Source organism: Taudactylus pleione, unplaced genomic scaffold (genome assembly GCF_031769625.1).
Source record: "Taudactylus pleione unplaced genomic scaffold, aTauple2 ptg000198l, whole genome shotgun sequence".
Taxonomy (NCBI): Eukaryota; Metazoa; Chordata; class Amphibia; order Anura; family Myobatrachidae; genus Taudactylus; species Taudactylus pleione.
Genome location: NW_028284600.1, coordinates 20,233,626 through 20,243,182, shown reverse-complemented (window position 1 = coordinate 20,243,182; position 9,557 = coordinate 20,233,626). Strand labels below are relative to the sequence as shown.

The following is a 9,557-nucleotide window of genomic DNA, read 5'->3' as shown; positions in this document are numbered from 1 at the left end:
TTTGTGTACAGTTTTGAATCAGGCGCCTTATCTACAAAAAAAAGACAGCCAGATGCGCTAATTAGCCAAGTGTCAGAGTCTCCTATATCCTCAGGTGCTGACCCAAAAACAGGGGATTTCTGTCTATGGCCCTGATTCAGAGCCGGTTGCTCTGACAGAGCGCTCGCTCTGAATCAGGGCCGGTCTTTTTTTTTTTAAATTTAGAACGGCCTCCTGGCTGCTCGCATAGCTGTGGGTGACCACCCACAGCTATAGCGAGCGGCCAGGAAGATGGTCGTGATGGTCAAGACCATCGCGACCATCGGGCTTGCGACGAGACCCTTGTGGTAGGGTCTCGTTGCCGCAAGCCCCAGAGAGATTCTGGCTCTAATAAAGCTGTTAGAGCCAGAATCTCTCCCACTGACATCACTCGTGATGTCAGTGGGGCCCGCCCCACACAGAGGCGTTCACATGGGAACGCCTCCGTTTGGGCAGCCACTCCCCCGGCCCGCCCACTCAACATCGACAGCACGCCCCCTTTGGTACAAGACCCGGGGCGACGGATTGCCCGTCGCTATCCGGGTCTCACGCATGCGCACGACGGAGCCGGCTCCGAAGTACGCATGCGCTCTGGGCCACCATCGACCCGGTTGCAAGCGCTCAGGCCCAATATCCCCTAATTGGATTGCAAGAGAAAAAGATTGTTTGAAGGGTCTGCGCTAGGATATATACCAGTATAAAAAATATTGACAAATGTACCAATGCCAATGTGCTAATAAAAACAATTTATTGGATATATAACAATTAAATGGAATGACTGCAGTCAAATATATGTAGGTGTACATTATATGCGCTTAAATATTAAAAATAAGAACCAACATACTCTTGTGACATTAATATACAATCCACCTGTAATAATCTAAAAAGAGTAAGTAATAATAATAATGTAATAATCTAAAAAGAGAAAGGGACGCCGGAAAAGGATTACAAGTAATAACGACAAAAGCAAAGTACTAATAAAATTTCTCTTCTTTATAGACATTCATTATAATATATATATTTTTTTTTTTTATTGACATATCAGTGAATTTCTATTTGAGCATCCCTGTGTATGTACCAGGGTCCTACCCTACATATATATAGATTTAAAATTCTCAGTTTTTTGGGTAAAACTAATGGTTGTAGGACTAGGCCGCCCAGCACTCACTTGGGCACCATTGAGTGTATTCACAACAATTTCTGACTATTAGTGCAATAGTAGAGGGAGGACTTCCTATGTTTAGGCACTCCCCTGTTATTACAGGAGCCCTATCTGGCTTCTAGGGGCTGCAGCTGACATAGTCCACAGAAGCCAGCAGTGCCTGACTTAAACCACACCACCTTTTTGAAGGCTTCGCTCCTCGCTGCCGCCAGACTTAAGCCCCTCCTCCCTGTCAATCACCAGGATGGCAGGGAGGAGATTGCTGCATAGACGGCAGCCTATGATGAACAGATCCCCGGCCAGACAGGTAAGGAGCCGCTGCTGCACATATATACAAAATACATACAGCTGTCATACACAAAACTTATAAATATAACCATGGAAATAAATTTAAAACCAAATAGTCCATAGGTTAACAGCAAAATGGCTCATATATGACATCGATAGTCCTCTGCTGGGACTTAAAATTGAACCATCATGATTCAGAGTTGTACAATATTGCATAGCCGCAAGGAAGCGGCTGTGCAATACCATAAACTAATATGCTAATGCAGCAGGACGTAAACTAATATGCTAATGCAGCAGGACGTAAACTAATATGCTAATGCAGCAGGACGTAAACTAATATGCTAATGCAGCAGGACGTAAACTAATATGCTAATGCAGCAGGACGTAAACTAATATGCTAATGCAGCAGGACGTAAACTAATATGCTAATGCAGTAGGACGTAAACTAATATGCTAATGCAGCAGGACGTAAACTAATATGCTAATGCAGCAGGACGTAAACTAATATGCTAATGCAGCAGGTCTTGCGGAATCAATGCCATTAAGGGTCAATGCACGAGGGGGACCTACACAGTATTAGGCAGGTGGTGTTAATACTATGGATGATCAGTGCATATACTGTAAAATAATAAACGTTCTCTCCGTCACTGCTAATGTGGCTAAAGAAGTGAACACTTTATACTAGGGGTGTGCACCGGCCACTTTTCGTGTTTTGGTTTTGGATCTGGATCTTTCTTTGTGTTTTGGATCTGGATTGGTTTTGCCAAAACCACTCTTCCGTGTTTTGTGTTTTGGATCTGTAGCTTTTTTGGAAAAAAGCATAAAAACAGCTAAAATTACCGAATTTTTTTTTTTTTTAGTTCACACTATTATTAACCTCAATAACATTAATTTCCACTCATTTCTGGTCTATTCTGAACACCTCACACCTCACAATAGTGTTTTTAGGCCAGAAGGTTGCACCGAGGTAGCTGGATGAGTATGCTAAGCGACACAAGTGGACGGCACAAACACATGGCCCATCTAGGAGTGGCACTGCAGTGGCAGACAGGATGGCAGTTTGAAAACTAGGCCCCAGAAGGCGCTGCGCGGTGACTTATCGCGTCACCCATCGAGTGCTGCTGCTGGGCACACAGGACGGGACTCAGGAGAGAGATGGGCGCCGCTGAGGCTGATAGGACGCTATTCGTGGGGAATTTAGATTCCAGGGCCACCAAGGAGATCCTGTTCAAGCTGTTTCTGCAGGCTGGTTCTGCAATTAACGTTAAGGGGTCTATTTACTAAGCAGTGTTAGGAGACAGAGTGAAAAGTGGTAAGGTGCCAGCCAATCAGCTCCCAACTGTCATTTTCCAAACACAGCCTGTGAGATGACAGTTGGGAGCTGATTGGCTGGCACCTTATCACTTTCTTATCACTTTTCACTCTGTCTCCTAACACTGCTTAGTAAATAGACCCCTAAAATTCCAAAGGACAAGGATGGAAAGTCGAAATAATTTGCTTTTGTCAATTTCAAACATAAGGAGTCTGTTCCCTATGGAATGAGTTTGTTAAATGGAATCAAACTCTTTGGGAGGCAGCTGAATATTCAATTCAGATCAGGAAGCAGCCATGGCTACGCAGAAGGAAATAGCGCAGACTACTCACCACAAGGAAATAGCATTTTTACTGGAAACAGTCCATCAACTCATGATCGCAGGCATGATGGCAATGAGGAGTTCACGAAATACTCGGAACTTTCACCTCCTGTTCCAAACTATCAGAGATCTTAATCTTCTCCGGACAATCTTCACAGACAAGCAATGATGAATAGCTTCTATAGGTCGGAAACCCCTCAAGGATCCAGCACAGCAATGATGGCCCAACCCAGTTACTCGCCATCCCATTATCCGCCTCACCAAAGTCGGTACAGTCACGGATCCAATCATTCTTCCCACGCAGATATGGTTCCTCTTCCAGCCACCGATCCGGTAGAAGCCATAGCTCTCATCCTTATCAAAAAGAGAGTTACCACAGTAGCAGAGACGCATACTACAGAGGAGGTCAGGAGGAGCACTATCATCGCACTGATGGCTGGAGTCCAAAACAGAGAAAAGAGCCTAGGTGGCATTCATCTCGCCACTAACCTAGCACGGTCACGTCTACTTTTTTAGGTATCTCTTTTTGGCCAGAAGTCTCTCTTCTTTTACTTCTACGCAAAAAAAATCCTTTCCTTGAGCTGTTAGGTGTCCTCTAAAGGACCAAAGAATAAAGCTGCAAAATATTATTCTAGTATTATGGGCAGATGGTTATATTCTCACATTTATTTTTTTATGGCTCACATTGTGGGGGTTTTAAACAAGGGTTTTATTTTGAATTATTCAATGCAAGAAAATACTTTTTAATAAAAAACTTAATGTAAAGAGAAAAATATACCCTGTTTTAGAAGAACAGCACATGTCCTATTCTCAAGCAAATGAAAAAAGTTATATTAAATTAAATCTACAACTACACGCATTAAAGGCATGCTATATGTGAGCTGAAAGGGTCTCACCAGTTCCTAGTGAATGGATGTGCTGAAAGTAGGTTCCACCCACACATTAACTACCTGTATTGCGCATACTGTAGGTATTTGATCCACCTTAGTGCTTACACAATATGAGCGATCTAATCCAAATATCTGCCCAAATCATTAATCAAAGGACAGCAGCCGGTGAAATGTTGACCTCAGACGGCTGAATATCATACATGGGGGTCTGTGTGCTGGGCCTTGGCGGGAGATAGGACGTGGACTGAGATAAAGTACCATCCAGTCGGTATTTGTATGAGTGTACCCCTACAGCAGACAGCGCAGCCCCTGTAAAAATTATTTGTATGAGTGTACCCCTACAGCAGACAGGACAACAGCCAGCCCCTATATGGACAAGGACTACAGTAGCCAGCCAGCCCTATGTTCTGTATATGGACAACAGTAGCCAACCAGCCCTATGTACTGTATATGGACAACAGTAGCCAGCCAGCCAGTATGGTCAGCGTCAGCAGCAGCTCCCTCCCTCCCTCGTCACAGTAGCCAGCCAGCAGTACTTTATTATTTTTTATTTTTATAACTAACAGTCTAACACACAACACTGAGCTCCCAGCTCCCTCCAAACTCTGCACATTCCACAGCCAGAATGAAAAATGGCGGCGATCGCAAGACCTTTATAGAATCCAAAACCTGCGAGAATCCGACAGCGTGATGATGATGTTTTGCCTCGATTTCAGATCCGAGCCAGGTGGGAAAACCCGAGCCTGACTCGGTTCCCGGCTCGGGTCGGGGGGGCTCGGGGGGTTCGGATTTCGGAATCCGAACCCTCTCATCCCTACTTTATACTGTTACTGATGGCCATTTTAACATGTCAAATTGTAGTAGTTAAACTTTTTAACTAGTTACCGACTTTGAGGTAATGCAGAAACATGTATATTTTAATTTTTTATGATTTTTTTCTTCTCTTCTTGTGATTGCTTTTGCTGTGCAGATTTTTACAATCTCACAGCTGCTAACTGTTAATTGATGGCACAAACTAATCGGTCATCATAAACTTTAATACTCGGACTGGATTTAGCTCCTTATCCTTCTGATGAAGCTGTCAGAGTTCAGCAGAAAACGTGTCCAGGAATCCATCTGAGGCTGCACATATTGATGTTTGGTATTATTTCTTTATGGACATAATAACAATTTACTTTGGAGAATCCAGGAAACGCTTATTTGTTTTGTGAGAGTTGTGCTAATTTACTACCAGCGTATTTTATATTCACAGCCTCACAGCTAATTATGGATGGGGCATTGACTGGTTCTTTGCTTGTAACTCAAAACTATTGAAGCATATAGGACCTCATTCAGAGTTGGTCGTTGCGGCTGCACGGTCGTAAGGGAAAAGGGGCCGGATATGCAAATGATGCACTCGCAAGTTGCGTCGTTAAGATGGGATCGTTAGCTGGACGACCAAGGGGAGGATGCGGCCGTAAGACTAAAAATATGCCCCCTTCTTGTTCGCATTACACGTCATCTCCGGGCATATAAGGATTAATCTAGACCATCGGGAACCATCGGAGCTGGTCGTAGAGCTTAAGGTTGACCTTACCCTCTCTTAAGCTCTACGATCAAGTCAGTGTAAAATCCCTCCCATGTCACGTGTGCTATGACACTACTTAGTTAATTATGCACTCCCATAAAACGCCGTTTGCATAGTCAGGCACGCCTGCGTTCGGATCTCCACTCCCCCGTTCACAAGCACCTTCCCCTGTTACCACCCACAAATGCCTCATCCTGTCACTCAAACTAACGACCTGGCCAAGTTCAAGGAGAGAGATATTTCCAATCGTAACAGCTAGTTGGCGAACGCGCATTGTGAATTTTACGCATGCGCAGTTTAGCGAACATCGGTGGCGTGCGGCCGCAATGACCGACTCTGAATGAGGTCCATAATCCTCTGGTTGTTCCTAAGAGACCTACAATAATTTTGACTGAGTGTTCCTTATAGATATGTTATATTGATCCATCATTTGGATCAATATACCTACCCTCATTGTATTCTCTATTCATATTTAAAGAGAAAGCAGACTCTTCTTTCACAGTCGCTGTATGTTTTCCCCTATTCTATATGTTAATATTAGAATGAACCTCTATACACACCTTCCTATACCTTGTAATGTCCTGCCTATACCTTCTAAGGATGACGCTACTTTGCGTACGCAGTCACACCATAAATAAAGACTTAGATGTGGAATCTGTGGTTCCAAAGCACAAGTGATATTCAGGTAAAAGTTCAGACAGTTACACGCAATTGATCAAGACACAATTTAGGCGCAAAAGGAAATTATACAGACCGCAAGTACAGTATACATACGCGTGCGCTCTGGGACCAGATACCAGCATCAAGATTGAGACCTCTGCCGACAGCATAAACAGGAACACTGCAGACTGGCATCTTGTTTCAGAGCACTCACATATATACCCATATTGGGATAAGCAATACAATAGAATACGTTGGCAGGTTCTCATTGGTTCCTCTTCTTGCTTCTTCCTTTTCGGTACAATTCATAGGTAAGTGCAAAGACACAACCCAGCCTCCAACAACCTGATTGTGTCCACTTTCCCGCTGCATAATAAATCTAGTCTAAACTATGGCATACAACATTTCAAGAAGTTATTCTCTCTAACATTCATATTTCATAGCCGCATGTTCTGATCTTCTCACCGATGCCACCGGAATGCTGTTGAAACAGAGTAGATCAGTACGGCACCAAACACAGTCCAATTGTCATTTACTAAGCCATAGTTTACAGAAAACATTCATTTCTTTATATACTGACATTGCGTTTAAACCAAGTAATAATCATCCTTTTTGCATTACGGGACCATTGCTTTTAAATGTATGTATGCAGGGAGAAACAGCACTGAATTGCGTTGTGCGTCTGAGGGTCGGTGGGGCACTCAGCGAGCAGCACCAAGCTGGAAGGGCATCTATGTGTGTGTGTGGCCATGCCAGTATGATTTTCGGAAGGATCACTAAAAAGCTGACTGTGTTCTGTTTAACATTGTGTGTATGAGTTGCAGGGAATTTTGCTACTTTTCAAATATAAGTCTGTGTGTGATATTATACACGTAAGTCCATGCATGATGGGCCACATGCACACACATAATACATATATATATATATATATATATATATACATATATATATATATATATATATATACACATAAGCAGACATACATTTTTCTGATGTTTTTAAACTGCAATTGCAAAATGTGTTTATACAGTGAATTTAGTTCTCATACAGGGTGGAGGCTCCCAGTCGGAGCCCCACTCTTTATTCTGCTTGTTTTGGTTGTGGGGATGGACTCAATTGTGTAGCTCCATAGCTAGGCTACAATACAATTGCCACAGCTCATATATTCTTATGTAAAAATGCTCATAGCACCACGGTATATTGTGTCGTGTTATGGTATAGGGATTTTCTCCAGGATGGGCTTTGTATAGGATTCCAAATGCTAATAAGTTAGTGTTTATGTGTTAAACACTGTCTGCCTATGTTTGAGGAAAGCTGACTATGTACCTTTTTTTCAAAACAGTGTTGTGAGATTTTATTTCTAAGATGGAGTCTTGTTGCCCTTTACAAGATAGCATTATGCAGATTCCAATTGCAAACAGATTCTGTCTTCGCCAATTATCCGGTTTCGACAGTCCACCCTTTGATAGCCAATCAAGCGCTATCACAACCTGTTCTGAATCTGTTTAGCCATGCATGAAAATATACCGTTCAATGTTATTATGGTATGACACAGTGTGGTCATTTGAACCATTCAGATAATGCGTCTCCGGGAGGGACATAAAACTGCCCTTATACGCACACCGCGGATTCTTAAGGGATCATGGGAAAGATGTGGGGATGCACCTATCCTATAAGGAGAGTCTTGAAGGGGAATTGAGACTTTACATTATCTGAGGTGTTCTTTGAATAACATTTCAATAATACATTCTATGCATGTCTAAATATAATACATCAAACGATTGTATTTCCTAGTTCAGGGTTGTAATGCAGTTCTATATTTACCTCAGTATACATATTGTCATTACTGACCACCACCATAGTTTCATTCTTTCGTTTCACTCTGTTTTTACATTTTCCACACTTCAACACAATAGGAACACACCGGGCACATATGCCAATTATTATGATGACAATCAGTATAAGTATTAAGAATTTGCCTATGCTAGCGATCACTTCCTGGACCCATTCCCCTAGACCTGAGAACCATTTCACTGGGTTCAGCCATAACATCCATCCTTCTATGTTTTCCCCTACTTCAGCCACTGAAGCGTTATGGTTCTTGCGAAATTCCCATTTTAGCTGCAGAATTTCATCCATCCTCCAGTCTATCACCTCCTTAGGGTCGCTGGTATCATTGGTGGCATAGGTGCAACATTTTACTCCAAATTGGGTGGCCAATGTTATGCAATACCCTCCTGTAACAGCAGTTAAATAATTCAACACTAGCCTGTGTTGCACCACTTCTTTCTTGTACACTTGCAATACTCTCCCTGTATACCTGAATGTGTCATCGTACATCTCGGTGATATTATCTATTAATTTAGGGAGTTCCTGGATATATCTAAAATTTAATGTACCCCGTGCGATCCTGGTGGGGTCCAATGTGACCAGAACTTGAAAGCCAGTTGTCTCACTGATTAACTGAGTGTCTTTATGTATATCACCAGGTACCATATTTCTCTTGCCTCTGTGTTCATATTGCGTGTGAAGATATGGTGATGGTGTGTTTTCATGTATACCAAGCATTTCAATCATGTGTGAGGGTCATAACTTCTGGAAGTATTCTTCCCAAATAACATAACAATTACAATACTAAAATTGGTCAGAAACTCCCCTGATTGGCATTGCACTCCTCCTCCTGACTCCACTCCATCAGCTCTGCCGTCAGCTCACATTTCCTTTATCGGTCCTCCATCACAGACACTGAGTATCCCCAAACAGATCATCATGACAAAAACTCTGGAAAAAAAAAGAACTAGGATGACCACAGCAGACCACTCCATTGCTGGAAGCACTGTTCTACACATTTCTTTAACTCAGATATCTCACCGTCACCTTTTTAATCCTTCTGGCACAAGCTCGCAATCGACAGGTCCATGTTATGGGCCTTGTCTCTGCCTTGTATCTCCACCGGTTGGTTAACCTCCCTATAGTGAGTGGAATGGACCCACGTATCTTCCTCGGCCACCTTTTGAGGATGCTGTATCGTCAGATACGGACTTTTCCACTGATCAGTCAAACAACCTGAGCTAAAAAAAATTTGGATCATAACACATTCTTCCAGATTTGACATCATGACAGGTTGCATTAGACATGTTAGATAATAACACTTTCAATTTCGGTTATTCTCATTCATCTTCGTGAGACCCTGCACAGTAACCTCATTATCATATTTTCACATGAGGCTGTCTGTTTGAACAGTATCTCAAAGGGGGGGTCAAATAAAGGAAAAGACAGTCTGGGATAATCTTAGTGTTGTTACCCATCATCTTACACATGTTCTTGGAAACGTAACC

General features: G+C 42.6%; 1 pseudogene; it reads left to right on the top strand.

Annotated features, from left to right (window-relative positions):
• The first annotated feature begins 2,623 nt into the window (after positions 1–2,623).
• On the top strand, positions 2,624–3,590 carry LOC148518910 (RNA-binding protein 7-like; annotated as a pseudogene).
• Positions 3,591–9,557: the final 5,967 nt, after the last annotated feature.